This window comes from Natator depressus, chromosome 6, assembly GCF_965152275.1.
Source record: "Natator depressus isolate rNatDep1 chromosome 6, rNatDep2.hap1, whole genome shotgun sequence".
NCBI classification, from domain to species: Eukaryota; Metazoa; Chordata; order Testudines; family Cheloniidae; genus Natator; species Natator depressus.
Window position 1 is genome coordinate 122454795 of NC_134239.1, and position 15767 is coordinate 122470561.

A 15767-nucleotide genomic window follows, 5' to 3' on the forward strand; every position below is an offset into this window, starting at 1 on the left:
TATGTGGATCACACTGATCAGGGCATTCCAAATCTCAGGTTAGTGATGCACACTCTTTAACAGCTCCAGAATATATGGACACGCTTTCTAAATATAATTGATTTTCCATTTAAAACACCTCTCCAGCCCTTAATGGTGTCAGCTATTATATATTTCTATTATTTTACTTCTCCCCCCACCCTCCCAAGCTTAGCCCGTGAAGGAGGAGGGGCTCATATGTAATAATTTAGCAATACCGTTCTGTATTAATTCATGAGCAGTGTATGTGACCCAGTCATGGGAATGTTTCCTGTATGACGATATGGGATTAATCTACTGCACTCACGTGTTAGTTACATTTATTAACTTGGCAGGAAACAAGCAGGAATTTAACACAACAGGTCCAGAGAAAACACTGGCGACTAAACAGGTCAGGAGGGTAAGAAACAATGCCTGGGCTATTAGCTGTGAAAATCCCTCTTCCTTGGCTCCAGCCCAAAGTTACACAGCTGTTTGCAAAGGCTGCGAGTGGGCAGCTGAATAGAGCTTAAAAGGGTTAAAACGTCTCTCGCTCGCTCACTTGCTTTCAGGGGCAGGTGTCTGGGAGCTGACGCAGAGACAGGTCTTGCAAGGGAGTCTGAAGCAGATGAGCTTCCATGCTTTACTTTTTACTGTTCCTGCTGCTAAGATCAAAAAGTACTTTGGTTTAAGAAGGCTGTCTGGTCACCGTATGAACCGCTGGTCACAGCTCGTGGAGGGAAGAGGTGCAGATCCCAAGCCCAGTTGGATCTGCTGAGAAATCACAGTTGGGATACAGGGGGCTATAGCCAGTCTAAAAGAGAGGGAGAATTGCAGGTTTCCACCCTGAGAGAGGTGAGGGCACGGGGCCTGTCACCTGCAAGGGGGCGCTCAGACTGGAGAGGGCTCACAAGTGCAGTTAGCCTTGTAACCGTGACATACCCTTTTCCAAGTAACTGCCTGCCTTTCTTTCACATTTTGGAGCACCTGGGGCTGGCTAATGTTGGCCCAGAGGAAGGCTGGGGAAGGATTGGATGAAAATAGTTCCTTCAGCTGTGTTTGTTACCTTCAGCCTTTGGCTTTATTCTGCCCTGTGTATCTGTGACATTCACAGAATATTGTTAAGCTTCTTGAAGAAATAAACTTTTTAATGGGGGGAGGGAAACAAAAACACCAACCCATAAACAACTGAACAATAACTCTTTGGGGTTTCTGATTGAAATCTCCTGGGTTAAAATAGGGCCATGCAGTGTTAGCAGCTTTCACGTGGATCATGAGGCTCGTGCTACTTGTCTGGCTGCTGGAGTTAAGAGATTGCATGAGAATCTCAGCTTGCATTTAAAACAATAAATTGCGTTTCTCTCTTTCCAGGTGGTGGAGGAAAGCCTGAAAACATGACGCACCCTAAATGCACAGAAACCAGAAGGCAGAGGAAAGCAACACAGCATTCATTGCTTTTTAAACGATCTCAGGATTGTAAAGCCAATCTCAGGACTTCTGGAGGCCTGACTCATGATTTTTCCATGCATGGGATTGGCGGTACTGGCCGTGTGACCAAAAATGGGCACGAAAACCCATCAACTGACAAAGAGAGTAGTAGCATGATGCATCCTGGGGACGAGTCCGGGCGGCAGCAAGAGCCCAGAGGAAGCTAGTTTCAGCAGAAAATCCACTCCAGACGGAGAGAAGAAGCAGCCTTGACATCTCCTCTCTCAAAATGCGACTCCTCCCTCCAGGAGATGGGAATGTGGGGATTAGAGATGCCTTGGCCAGAGCAAGTGTTTCATCTGTCTCAGGCATTCCCTAGAAGCAAGAACCCTGGACCCACTTCTTTCAGGGAGGTAAGGCTTTTAGTTTCACTCTACAAACATGCCCTGCATACCAACCCTGGGTCACAGGCAGGCGTCTCAAACCCCACCTAACTGCAGTCGGCCACGAGGGCATGAAATATAACTCAAAGCCCTCCGCACGCACCTTTGGCGAGCAGCATGTGTAGTTCTGCCACGCACAGGTCAATGAAAAAGAACGGTGCATCACACAGGGCGCAGCCATTAGCTCAGGGCTCCTGGGAGGAACTCTGGATCGGGAATCGCAGACGTATCTTCTCTACCAGGGAAGAAACTGCTAGAAATCCCGGAAAGGATTCAGAACATTTTATGAACCACTGATGGTTCTTTATTACAAAGAGATGCAGTCATTGCACTACTAAAGCCCCACTGACCAGCTGCTTGGTCTAAATTTAGGCCGATTTGTAATTGGGGAAATGTACAACCATTAGAAACAGCAAAACCGGGGCGGAGCCTTCACCACAGTCCTGGGCAGAATAAGACCACAAAGCTAGAGCCTGCAGTGGCTCAGGTATTACTGCGATGAGGCCTAGATAGTCTTTTGAAATTGAAAAACTTTCCCCAGGGACAGCACCGTGAGAAGGTGCTGAAGGCGTGTGAGGTCCAACAACCTGGCGAGCTAGGTCAGCTGCAGTTTTAAGTCCTGGGAGAGCCACCCAAGGAGGCTAGGGTAGGGACCAGATGAATAGCAGTCCCTGGGTCCTCCAGGCTGGGGGCTGGGTGATAGGCCAACAACAGTTAAGCAATTGTTTGACTTGCAAAACAATTAAGTTGCAAAACCACAAGGTAGCTATTCCAGCAAACAGGGACGGCACAGCCTTGTTCATGCCTTTCTGATGGCGTGCGAAGGAGTCAGATTCAGATATTGAAAATCTGGGCCTACAGTCATGGTGTGAGGGGGGTGCAGTGGATTTTATACTGACTGGGAGGTGGTTTCAAGTGGCTGGGCTGGAGGAGGTAGGGCTTTAGCAGCTGGGAGGCATGAGGTGGTTATTGCGGGGGGGGGGGGGGCGTTCTCTGCTGTGATTTTAACCAGTGGCAAATTTAGAGTTAGCAGGGCCCTGTTTGCAGCTTTATTTCCCGCCCCCTCCCTACCCCCCACCGGGACCCAGCCAAGAAAAAGAACATTCTCTCTTATCTCCCCCTTCATTCTTTTTTTCTTCACCCTCCTCCTATATTATAAGTAATGGGAAGTAAATGAAAATAAAGTGAGGTACCTTGCTTGGGGCAGGGGGTTGGGGTGCAGGAGGGGGTGTGGGCTCTGGGAGGAAGTTTGGGAGTGAAGCAGCGTGGAGGGAGGGAGGGTAGGCAGAGAGCCGCCTTAGCCCTGCTGCTGGCACGTCTCTGCGCGCCCCTTGGGGAGAGAGGGGCAGCGGGTCTCCGTGTGCTGCCCGGGGCAAGAGCAGCGCACAGAGCCACCTGCCCCCTGCCAGGGGCGCACAGAGACGTGCCAGCAGCTGGCCACTTCCGGGAGTGGCATGGGGCCACTGGCCACGGCATGTAGGCAGCCTCCCTACCTCAGCCCTGCTGCGCCGCCGGCCAGGACTCAGGGGCAGGTTGTCAGATATTTGTCCTGCATTTTGGGAACCCCCCTGTCATTGGAGGCCCTGTGCCACCGCATGGTTTGTTTCATGGTAAATCCGCTCCTGGTTTTAACCTATTAAGGGAGAGCAAGGAAATGCCATGTTAGGACATGTGTGAGTCTGGCCAGCTCTTCAGCTCAGAGCTCTTGCACGGTGGTACAATGGCTTTGCCATTTCGGGGAGATTTCAAACGTTGCCCGGGGTGGGTTGCAAAGCAGAGTGACCCCCACCAGCCCAAGTGCCACAGATGCTATGCAGGGCAGTGATGCAGCCCTCGGTTTAGCACACAGTATTTACTCAGCAAATGCCACTGTCGTGAAGCTCAGTGTGAATCGCCTCCCTCTCTTTTGGCCTATGTGATTTAATTCATTCACATGATCACTGACCAAATATCCCACTTGCATTATTACTACCAGGCCAGCTAGGCTTTGGGCCTCCTTCTCCCACTGAGCAATGGCTGCCCATTTCACGCATGGCTGTTAATGCTGACAAGAGGGTACAAGATACACGACACACTTGGCCGTGCAGATAATTATTCAGAGTGGTTTGAGCACAGGACTGGGAGCCAGGAACTGCCCAAGTTCGTGCCTGGCATTTCGGCTGGGATTGTACTTGGGGCAGCTAGCCCCGTCTGCCATTCACGTGACACACGCTCTTTTTAGTGCACTAGCTCGAGCAAGGCTACCACAAGGCTGTCTCCTGGTGCTGCAAGTTATGCCTCTGGCTCAAAGCATGGAACCATGGTCTAACCCCAGCTCTGCCAGACTCTCCCTCTGAGGCCTTTAGCAAATGACTAGAGGCTCATCTCCACTACGCAGGCTCTGCAGACACAGCAGAGTCCTAGCATAGGGGCTGCATCTGTCGACAGGAGTGTTTCTGCAGGTATAGTAACACCACCTCCCTGAACATTAGCTACACTGACAGAACCGCTCTTCTCTTGGCATAGCTGAATCCAGATTGGGGGCTTTGTCAGCGTGGCCATGTCGGCTAGCGGGTGTGACTTCAATAGGAGCAAGGCACTTAAATACTTCTGCATTCAGCATCTGTGATATGTCCTCTTGCAAGGAGCTGGTACCACCTTTGCGGATAATAGCCCAGTGGTGACTTGCTCCTGCTTGTTTTTCCATTGTGAAGAACAGCAGCTGTTTGTAGTGCCAACCCCGACAATACGGGTGTAGTTTCTTCTCTTAATGGTTTACAAACGTCAAAGTCTGGATGGTGCATTTCACTTCCCCTCGTGCAAAATTAAAGCAAAGGCAGCTCCATGCCCTGCTGGCTGAGCCCACTTGCCGACATGCTGGGTATGCCAGGGAGGGGAACGCTTTGCAGCTTTTCTATAATATTCAGAAGGTTGTAGCTGGGAGCACTGCATACTCGGCCTGTGAGCCCCCCATGCCTCTTGCTGTCGATTTTGTGAAGTTGCTTTCCAAGAATAAACTAAAGTGACAACGGCAGCAATTTTGGTCCTAATATATAGAAATTAGAGCTCAAAAATCTAAAAACTAACTTAAAGCCAGACATTAAATACCCTCCTCTGTCAGGAGAGCTGAAGGTGCAGTGACCTGTTTATAGGGTGCACGTAATGAGCTTACATTCTCCACAGACACGGCCAGTAAGTGGGGGGAGAAGGAACAGAAGTGCAGGGAGGTGAAGTGACTTGCCTTAGTTCATGCAGCAAGACAGCACTGGGAGTAGAGCCCAGGCATCCGGAGTCCAGTCTGGGACCCTATCTGCTAGCCACATTTCCTAACAATGGGTGAAACTCTAGGGTTTGGTTCAGATGAGCACAGGTACCCTTTGAAGACTCTCTATCTCCTCCAAGACTCTCCCTTTCTCTACCTGACATGCGCTATCCCCCAAAATAGCCATTCAAGCTCCTTTTCTCCTCATGACATCAAATAGATTCCAGCTCTCCCCCTCCCCATGCTCCCAAATCCCATCTTACCTCGTGGACTTTAAGGCCAGAAGGTACCATCATGATCACCTAGTCTGACCTCCTGCACATTGCAACCCACAGAACCTCATCCACTCACTCCTATCATAGACCTGAGCCCTTTACAGGGGCTAGGGTGGGAACAAGCAAGGTGAAGAAGCTGTGTCTAGGGGAAGATAGTCGAAGAGAGTAAGGGTCCTATTTGATGTTACATGGAACAATGACCTGCAGTAGGTTCAGGAGGAAATGATAGGGCTGTTCAAACTGACCTGACTGATAAGAGGGCCAGCCAATGTGTATCTTGCACTTGATGAATTTAGCTTAAGAGAGACACTTTTTTATTTTTAATATAGAACAGTGATGATTGGTGTATTATCCTTGACTAGTTACTATGGCACATTACATCAGAAAAGAATCAAATTAGAGCAGCTTTGTTAGTTACATGGGATGGTTAGTATAGAATTTGTTTCCTCCGGGTGCTATTTCTGCCACTCTGTTCCCTGGGCACACAATTTAATATAAATGTATAATAAGTCTTCTTATAAACTGAGGGTATATTATTCTGGAAGCTACCAATTTGTGTTCTGTCTTTACAATCAAACTAAATGAAAGATCATAAAAATCCCTGTTGTGAAGACGTGATGCTGAAATGCATTGGGATTCATACTACTTAAGAAAATCAGGTAGACGAAAACAACAGCATTCAAAATCATACCTGTGTCTGAGGGAGAAGGTCTTTGATCTGCCACCGTCAAACTATAATAAAGTCTAGATTTTTAAGAGATGAGAATACCAGGCTGATGGATTTGAAGTAAGTAAAACAAGGCCACTACCCCTTTAACTCATGAGCGAGCACATGAGTTATGCTGGCTTTGCTCTCCCCTCAGAAACAAGGGCAGGAGAAATTCATTGGGCTAGCACCAGGCAGAGATAAAACAGAAAATTGCCCTGGTGTAGTGGTGCAGTATGAAGCATTGACAGGGTTGCCAGATTCACTGAGACACTACTGAGTAGAAAATTGTGTCTGACCATGTGGAGAGAATCAATGGAGATGAGTCAGCTCTTGTTAATTACAGTTTGCTGTCTGTTAAGCCAGTAGCCATTATGCCCTCTATCGTCCAAACCCGGACTCTGCAAACATGCCATTTAATTTTGGCAGAAAAAGTCAATCCACAACCCCCCGAAGGAAGACTGTAGTAGATTCAGGCTAGTCTGTTAAACAAGGCCAGCAGACCCGAAGATCAACCATTTGTATGTTTAACCAGTCTTAGAACAGAAGCTTATGAGAGTTCATTACAACACGGCAAGACAGATTTTGCTGACTGTAGCCTCAACATGGATGCTCCTCAGGGCAGTGGTGAGCTGGAGCCGGTTCGCACCGGTTCGCTGGAACCGGTTGTTAAATTTAGAAGCCTTCTAAATTTAACAACCGGCCAAAAGTGGCGCCTTAGGCGCCGACTCCGTGGGTGCTCTGGGGCTCGAGCACCCATGGGGAAAATTTGGTGGGTGCAGAGCACCCACTGGCAGCTCCCCGCCCCGCCCCCTGCCCCAGCTCACCTCTACTCCGCCTCCTCCCCTGAACGCGCCGCCCCGCTCTGCTTCCCCGCCTCCCCCAGCTTCCCGCAAATCAGCTGTTGGCGCGGGAAGCTGGGGCAGGCTGAGAAGCAGGCAACAGCTTCCTGCTCAGGCCCAGGGAGGCGGAGCGGAGGGGAGCTCGGGCGGGGGAGCATGAGGAGGGCCGCCTGCGCCGTAGCAGGTAACTCCGGGGGAACCGCTCCCTGCCCCAGCTTGCCTCCGCCTCCCTGGGCCTGAGCGCGAAGCCGATGCCTGCTTCTCAGCCCTCCCAGGCTTCCCCCACGAACAGCTGATTCGCGGGAAGCCGGGGGCGGAGAAGCAGAGCGGGGCGGCACGTTCAGGGGAGGAGGCGGAGGTGGAGCGGAGGTGAGCTGAGGCGCGGGGAGCTGCCGGTGGGTGCTCTGCACGCACCAAATTTTCCCCCGTGGGTGCTCCAGCCCCGGAGCACCCAGGGAGTTGGCGCCTAAGGTGCCACTTTTGGTGTGATCAGTGGGGGAGCGGCCGCTGCCCCTGCTCCCACCCAGCTACGGTCCCCCGCCCCTAGGAGCCAGAGGGACCTGCCGGATGCTTCCTGAGAGCTGCCCCAGGTAAGCACCTCCGGGACTCCCCACCTCGTCCCCCAGCAGGTCCCTCTGGCTCTAAGGGGCGGGGCGGGCACCCACTACGGTGGCCCACGAGACCCTCCTGCCCAGTCCTGGAGGCAGTCAGGGGACGGGGTAGATGGGGCAGGGGTCCGGGGGGGGTGTCAAGGAACGCGGGGGTTGGATGGGGCAGGAGTCCCGGGGGTGGGGGTGGGCCACGACCCCCTCGTAGGGTGAGGAGGGAACCGGTTGTTAAGATTTTGGCAGCTCATCACTGCCTCAGGGTGAGCATTTGCTGAAACAAGCCCCGTGCAGAACCAGCAAGACACCATCATGGAGGAGGGAGCTACAACACGAAGAGTAAATAACAGAGGGAGGAAGGATGTTTTGTAGCTAAGCCACAGAAGGTGCAGCCGAGAGGCAGCTGGAGTTATTCAGTAATTATTAGGACTGGCAGTTGTTCCAAGCTACACCCCTGATTACCTGGGTGCCTGCGCTCAGATTTCCTAGCAGTAAAATGGGGAAATGCCATAGGAATGGAGTGAAGCTTAGTGTCTGTAAAGCAAGATTAGAGAAATAGATGGAAGTTTAAAGTAACCTCTGTGCCACAGAGGCTGCCAACGGTAGAGAATGATGATGATATTTAGGGCCGTCAAGCTATTAAAAAAATTAATCACGATTAATCGCGCTGTTAAACGATAGAACACCATTTATTTAAATCTTTTTGGATGTTTTCTACATTTTCAAATATGTTGATTTCAGTTCAACACAGAACACAGTGTACAGTGCTCACTTTATATTTTTGATTACAAATATTTGCACTGTAAAAAAAGAAATAATACTTCTCCATTCACCTCATACAAGAACTGTCGTGCAATCTCTTTATCATGTACTTACAAATGTAGAAGTACAAAAAATAACTGCATTCAAAAAGAAAACAATGTGAAACTTTAGAGCCTACAAGTCCACTCAGTGCTACTTCTTGATCAGCCAATCGCTCAAGCAAGTTTGTTGACATTTGCAGGAGATAATGCTGCCCACTTCTTGTTTACAATGTCACCTAAAAGTGAGAACAGGCATTTGCATGGCACTGTTGTAGCTGGTGTCGCAAGATGCGTGCTAGATGCGGTAAAGATTCATATGTCCCTTCATGCTTCAACCACCATTCTAGAGGACATGCGTCCATGCTGATGATGGGTTCTGCTTGATAACGAAGCAAAGCAGTGCGGACCGACATGTTCATTTTCATCATCTGAGTCAGATGCCACCAGCAGAAGGCTGATTTTCTTTTTTAGTGGTTTGGGTCCTGTAGTTTCCACATTAGAGTGTTGCTCTTTTAAGACTGCAGAAAGCATGCGCCACACCTCATCCCTTTTGGAAGGCACTTCTGAGTCTTAAACCTTGGGTCGACTGCTGTAGCTGTCTTTAGAAATCTCACATTGGTACCTTCTTTGCGTTGTCAAATCTGCAGTGAAAGTGTTCTAAAAATGAACAGCATGTGCTGGGTCATCATCCAAGACTGCTATAACATAAAATACATGGCAGAATGCGGGTAAAAAGAGCAGGAGACCTAAAATTCTTCCCCAAGGAGCTGTCACAAATTTAATTAACGCATTTTTTTTAATAAGCATCGTCAGCATGGAAGCATGTCCTCTGGAATGGTGGCCAAAGCATGAAGGGGCATCTGAATGTTTAGCAGATCTGGCACTTAAATACCTTGCAATGGTGGCTACAAAAGTGCCATGCGAACACCTGTTCTCATTTTCAGGTGACATTGTAAATAAGAAGAGGGCAGCACTATCTCCCGTATATGTAAACAAACTTGTTTGTCTTAGTGATTGGCTGAACAAGAAATAGGACTGAATGAACTTGTAGGCACTAAAGTTTTACATTATTAAATAACTGCATTTCAAAAACAAAACAAACAAAAAAATCAACATTTGTAAATTGCACATTCACGATAGAGATTGCATTACAGGATGCATTACCCCGTTGTATGAGGATAAAAAAATAGTATTTTTCAATTCACATTTTTACAGTGCAAATATTTGTAATCAAAATGATACTATAAAGTGAGCACTGTACACTTTGTATTCTGTGTTGTAATTGAAATCAACGTATTTGACAATGTGGAAAACATCGAAAAGTATTTAATAAATTTCAATTGGTATTCTATTGTTTAACGGTGTGATTAAAATTGTGATTAATCACAATTAATTTTTTTAATCACAATTAATATTTTTGAGTTAATTGCAGTTAACTCACATGATTAATCGACAGCCCTCATGATATTGTCTCTCTGGCACTCTTCTGAATCATGGCTAACAACCCCCCTTTGTATAATAGACTATTCCCAAGGAGAATGAGCATTATTTCTATTTATGCTACGTGCATTCATTCTTTGTGCATCTCAGCCCATTTACAGTTATCACATCCTAGCTGCCTTTGGGTCTGAGTTACCACTGAAAAAAAACAACCCATGATACAGTTCAAAATCATGCAGATAATGTTCCATTACCACAGTTTGAACACTTGCACAAGGCTGTTACGTAGAAATTTAACACAATCTTGGGTAAGAACAATACTGGAATAAGTTTCAGTTTTCAGCATCTATGAACAGCTCAGTAAAATACAGTAATAGCTCACGAATAACTCAGTCTTCCATTTGTATACACTATTTGAGTCATTTCTCATGTTTTGACTTTGGATTCTCAGAAAGGCTCCTTAGAGAAAGAGCTAATTCCATGTGTGTGTTTAATCGGATACGGAAAGGGATGTATATTTGCAGCACTGTCAGGTGCTGCCTCGATACAGTAATGGGAAAGAGATTCTGATAGAGGAAGAACAGTAAGGTGACTCTGTACAGTCTATTAGATTTCATTTACAGTTAACTGCAAACACTTCCAGAGTTTCAAGCAGCTGATCAGAGCTCTGGGTATAATGCCTTTAGTGGAAACATGGTGGTAGGAGAATGCAAAGAAGCCATAAGGTACGCAACTTCCACACAAATCAGACAGGTAGTCTCCAACTTCACCCTGGTCTAAGCTTCAGTTTTGCCAGCGTATACATATTGATCAGGGTATGATTTCCCCCCTCACCCTGACCGACATAGCTATGCCAGCAAAAGCTCTCGTGTAGATGCAGTTGTACCTGCAAGAGCGACAGGTGGGGATATTTCCCAAGGAATGCCTTACTGCTAAATGATGAATTAGCAAGTGACTGAGCCCTCAAGGGTTAACTCATTGTTTTTAATGTAGCCCCACACTCTACAAGGCAGAAGGAATGTGGGGGGGAGAGAGGGGGGGAGACAGTATAGTAGAGACACACACCCAGAGAGAGTGAGATGTGCATTTCCCCTTTAAGTATGCTGATCCCTGTCTTAAGTACACTGACTTGTTAATTAGATCAGCAAGCCGAGACCCACCTCAGCTGATGCCTCCAGGACTGTCCTGTGTCCCCCCTACTCTATGGAAGATGGGGTAAGTGGGGTGCAGGGGGGACACACCCTGACATTAGCCCCCCTCTCCCCCCCCACACGTCTCCCCACCCGCACAGCAAGCAGGAGGCTCAGGGAGCAGCTCCAAGGCAGAGGGCAGGAGCAGCACATGGCAGTGGGGGGAGGGACAGCTGAACTGCCAGCAATTGATAGCCTGCTGGGCAGCTGCTGCACAGGGAACTTAGGGGAATGGGGAGCTGCTAGGGGGGCTGCCGGCCCACCCTGATTCCAAGCCCCCACCAGGCTGCTCTTCCTGCAAGCAGTGGACAAAGTAGGCGGCTGCCAAAGGACATTAGAAGGGAGCATTGCGCAACTTTAAACAAGCATGTTCCCTAATTGATCAGCAACCTAACAATGTTAACCGGGATGACTTTAGGTGAGGAGTTCCTGTACATAGGTCTGTACCCAGGACCCATTGTCAGAGTGGAAAAACTGAAAAATCCCACCCTGAGCCAGGAAAAGGTAGGCGGCCTATCACTTGAGGGGATTCACTCAGACCAGAAAGGAAAGGTGCAGCTAGCTAGTGCCAGTCAGAGTGTGTGCTGGCTCTAGATACTACAGGGCTAGCAGCATTAGGCAGGCGTACATGGTTTCAATGATAGAAAACACAATTATCACCCCTAACTGCTTCAGCTACCTTGTAAGCTAGGAGGGAAGATATATCAACTTCTCCTATCTAAACTTTCTCTCTCTCTCCTGCAACTTTCACTTTGGCCAAACATAAGAACGGCCATACTGGGTCAGACCAAAGATCCATCCAGCCCAGTATCCTGTCTTCCAACAGTGGTCAATGCCAGGTGCCTCAGAGGGAAGGAACAGGGAATCATCAAGTGATCCATCCCCTCACCCATTCCCAGCTTCTGGCAAACAGAGGCTAGGGACACCATCCCTGTCCATCCTGGCCAAAAGCCATTGATGCATCCTCCATGAATTTATCTAATTCTTTTTTGAACCCTGTTATAGTCTTGGCCTTTACAACATCCTCTGGCGAAGAGTTCCACACATTGACTGCGTTGTGTGAAGAAATACTTCCTTTTGTTTGTTTTAAATCTGCAGCCTATTAATTTCATTTGGTGACCCCTAGTTCTTGTGTTATGAGTAAATAACGCTTCCATATTTACTTTCTCCACAATAGTAATGATTTTATAGACCTCTATCACATTCCCCCTTAGTCCTCTCTTTTCCAAGCTGCAAAGTTCCAGTCTTATTAATCTTTCCTTATATGGAAGCTGTTCCACACCCCTAATAATTTTTGTTGCCCTTTTCTGAACCTTTTCCAATTCCAATATCTTTTTTGAGATGCGGCAACCACATCTGTACACAGTATTCAAGATGTGGGTTTATCATGGCTTTAAATAGAGACAATATAATATTTTCTGTATTACTTATCCCTTTCTTAATAACTCCCAACATTCTGTTCGCTTTTTTTGACTGCTGCTGTACATTGAGTGGATGTTTTCAGAGAACTATCCACAATGACTCCAAGATTTCTTTTTTGCGTGGTGACAGCTAATTTATACCCCATCATTTTATATGTATGGTTGGGATTATGTTTTGCAATGTGCATTTTGTTGCCCAGTCACCCAGTTGTGAGAGATCCTTTTGTAGCTCTTCGCAGTCTGCCTGGGACTTAACTATCTGCAAATTTTGCCATCTCACTGTTTACCCCTTTTTCCAGATCATTTATGAATGTGTTGAATAGGACTGGTCCCAGTACAGACCCTTGGGGGCACCACTATTTTACCTCTCTCCATTCTGAAAACTGACCATTTATTCCTATCCATTGTTTCCTACCTTTTAAACAGGTTACCAATCCATGAGAGGACCTTCCCTCTTATCCCATGACAGCTTACTTTGCTTAAGAGCCTTTGGTGAGGGACCTTGTCAAAGGCTTTCTGAAAATCTAAGTACACTGTTATCCACTGGATCCCCCTTGTTCATATGCTTGTTGACCCCCACAAAGAATTCTAGCAGATTACTGAGGCATGGTTTTCCTTTACAAAAAGGATGTTGACTCTTCCCCAACAAATTATGTTCATCTCTGTGTCTGACAATTTTGTTCTTTACTATAGTTTCAGACAGTTTGCCTGGTACTGAAGTCAGGTTTACCGGCCTGTAACTCCCTAGATCACCTCTGGAGCCCTTTTTAAAAATTGGCATCACATTAGCTATCCTCCAGTCATTTGGTGGGAGCATGACCTTTCAGGCACTGGTCAGCTCAGTATGTATTTTCCCTGGAAGGCAATTAGGATAGAAGGAGTACATATGCATAGACCTTGTATAGACTAGGTGAAAAGGTGTACAGTTTATAAAATGGTACCTCCCCCAATTTAGAGAAGGCCAAAGGACTATCTAATCCTGAACAAATCACATCCATGATGTCCAATTTCCACTAGCTAGCAAGGCAGTTTTTAAAAACAGGTGCCACATAAGACGTGCTACAGACAGCATTGCAGTGTTACATCCATGCGTTCTGTATATCCTTCATCCAAGTGTCACAAGCAGCCTTTTTAGAGGCCAAACAATTCCAAATTTATATTCAGCTTTTCCTTACTTCCCTCACTCAGGGAAGTCCTGTTTTTGCTATTCACAATCAATATAAAATTTGTGCTCTACAGTGTGGCAAAAGTGGGTAAAAGCAGGAATTGAAAGACAGAAAAACATCAGTCCTGAAAATACGTTTAATGTCCAATCTTATACAAAAGTGACAGCATTTTCAAAAAATATCAAATCCTGTATTTATAGCTTTTTGCTATCATACAGCAATATTTGTCTCATCTAAAGAAAATACAGCAGCAGGTGATAGTCTATACTTTTTAAAGATGTGATTGCTTATATTTCATATTGTAAACAAATGCAGTATGCCAATCTCAAAGCACAAATCAAAACAAACTTCTCAGCAATTTAACTTAAATGATGCATAGAAATGTACAAATTCCATTGCAAAAGCTTCAGGCCAGAAGTTGCTCACACTTGACATTACATGTGATAAAGTTACTACACAGCATATAGTGACAACTTGAGTTTTTACACAATACATTAACAGATAAACCCTTTCACTGCTATGCAAGGACCCTTGCTCACAAAACAAAGGGGATATGAAACAGTTTTCATGACTTCAAGAAATATGAATATACATTGAAAAAGTGTCCCATATGTATCTGAATTTTAGCCTAACCTTTCCAGTAATAAATCCTGCCTATTCCAGGAAGAACCCAGATATCTATTTTATTTACTTTTGGAAATCCCCATTTAAAAAATAATTTGATATGTTCACTTTGTATTTTCTACATCTGGCCCCTTCCCCTGCAAACAGATCCAGACCAGTGCACGTTCTACCCACATTGTGACTATAGGATCAATTCCTTTAAATAAATTTATGTTTTCCTTAGATCAATTTACAGACTAAGGCCGCATATGTCAAATGCACTTGACCAGATGCAACAAAGCATGTTTGCTATAGTCACGTGTAGAAGCCGTATCAGTCTTGGAGAAATTTAAGTCAATTCAGCAATGAATTTTTGAAGTCTATATTCTGTAGGAATAGAATTCTACACTAAATTTATGAAATATCCTATTTAAAATATTTCTTCTGGTTCTGATTTCCAGTGTTCATAGATACTATGATTTATGTTGAATATGAGGGACAAGTCTTAATTTGTTGTGTTCAGTTCCACTATTGTCTTCCTAGTACAAAACACACAGACCCTGGCTATTTAGTAGACCTCATGTCAATATGCTAGAGTGGCCACAGCTCCTTCACAGACTGCACTATTCTGTAAAATTTATTTCAGGGTTCTTGCAACTGCCATGGAGACTATGGCTATGTATCCATCATCACTACCAGGCCAGTCAGTTTATTTTTAAAAGTCCACTACTCTGTGCATGCAGACATCCATAGTAAGGGAGGGAAGAGAAAGTTACCTTGATTTCACAGTTCCACTACGAAAATGGATTTCCTAATGAGCTGATGTATTACTAATAAGTCAGTATTACTAATTCAGTTTTTTAATTCCACCAACAGATGCTAAATTAAGATTTCCCAGGTTGGGATAAAATAACTTCTGCATGGTCACAAAAAGTCTAGGTAATCAACGTACCATAATGAATTTAAAAAAGCCCAAGTCTCAGTGAAGAATGTGTCTTGGTAATGCAAAATTATCATTATGATAATTCCATAAAGATTCTCAGTCAGGAGAATGAAATTGATAGCAGTGACCCTTCTGATGAACACAGATTTCTAGTCATTCAATTAAAACCAAATCAGATCATGTCATTCAGTGAGGTACAACATACATCTAGGTATGAACAAAGGGACTACCAATTACTACGTTCAATGGAGTTCTGACATAAGACTGGCTCATTTTAAAAATATGGCAGAAGGAGGGAGATGGATTTTAAGGATCTACCTAGGTCATAGGACTATGTGGAATGCCAAAAGCAGCTTTTTGCCACTGGACTATTTTAATTTAACTCAGGCTTAATTTCCAAGGATGCTGAATAAAAGTTCTGCAGAGTTTACATAGCTTGGCAGCAAAGCCAAGTTTCAGATGGACAGAACCCAAGTTAAGAGACAGGATTATCTCCTAGTGGGAATCAGTTTATCTTCATGTAGAGAACAAGCCAAACTTCCAGTCACCACGACTAATTTTGGGCTGGCAAAATTGTGCCCTCCTTTTCATGCACAGACCTCACATTTGTGGATTTAAATGAACTGAACTGCACATCCAGCTACTTGAGTTGCACATAAATGCC

At 45.8% G+C, this 15767-nt stretch overlaps 1 long non-coding RNA gene across 1 annotated transcript in view; it reads left to right on the top strand.

The window, feature by feature from the left end:
- LOC141989603 (uncharacterized) overlaps positions 1–15767 on the top strand; it is a 39807-nt gene that overhangs the window by 8616 nt on the left and 15424 nt on the right. Inside the window, exon 2 of the long non-coding RNA XR_012640014.1 lies at positions 1369–1838. This is a non-coding gene — a long non-coding RNA (uncharacterized LOC141989603). The remainder of the gene's footprint in view (positions 1–1368; positions 1839–15767) is intronic.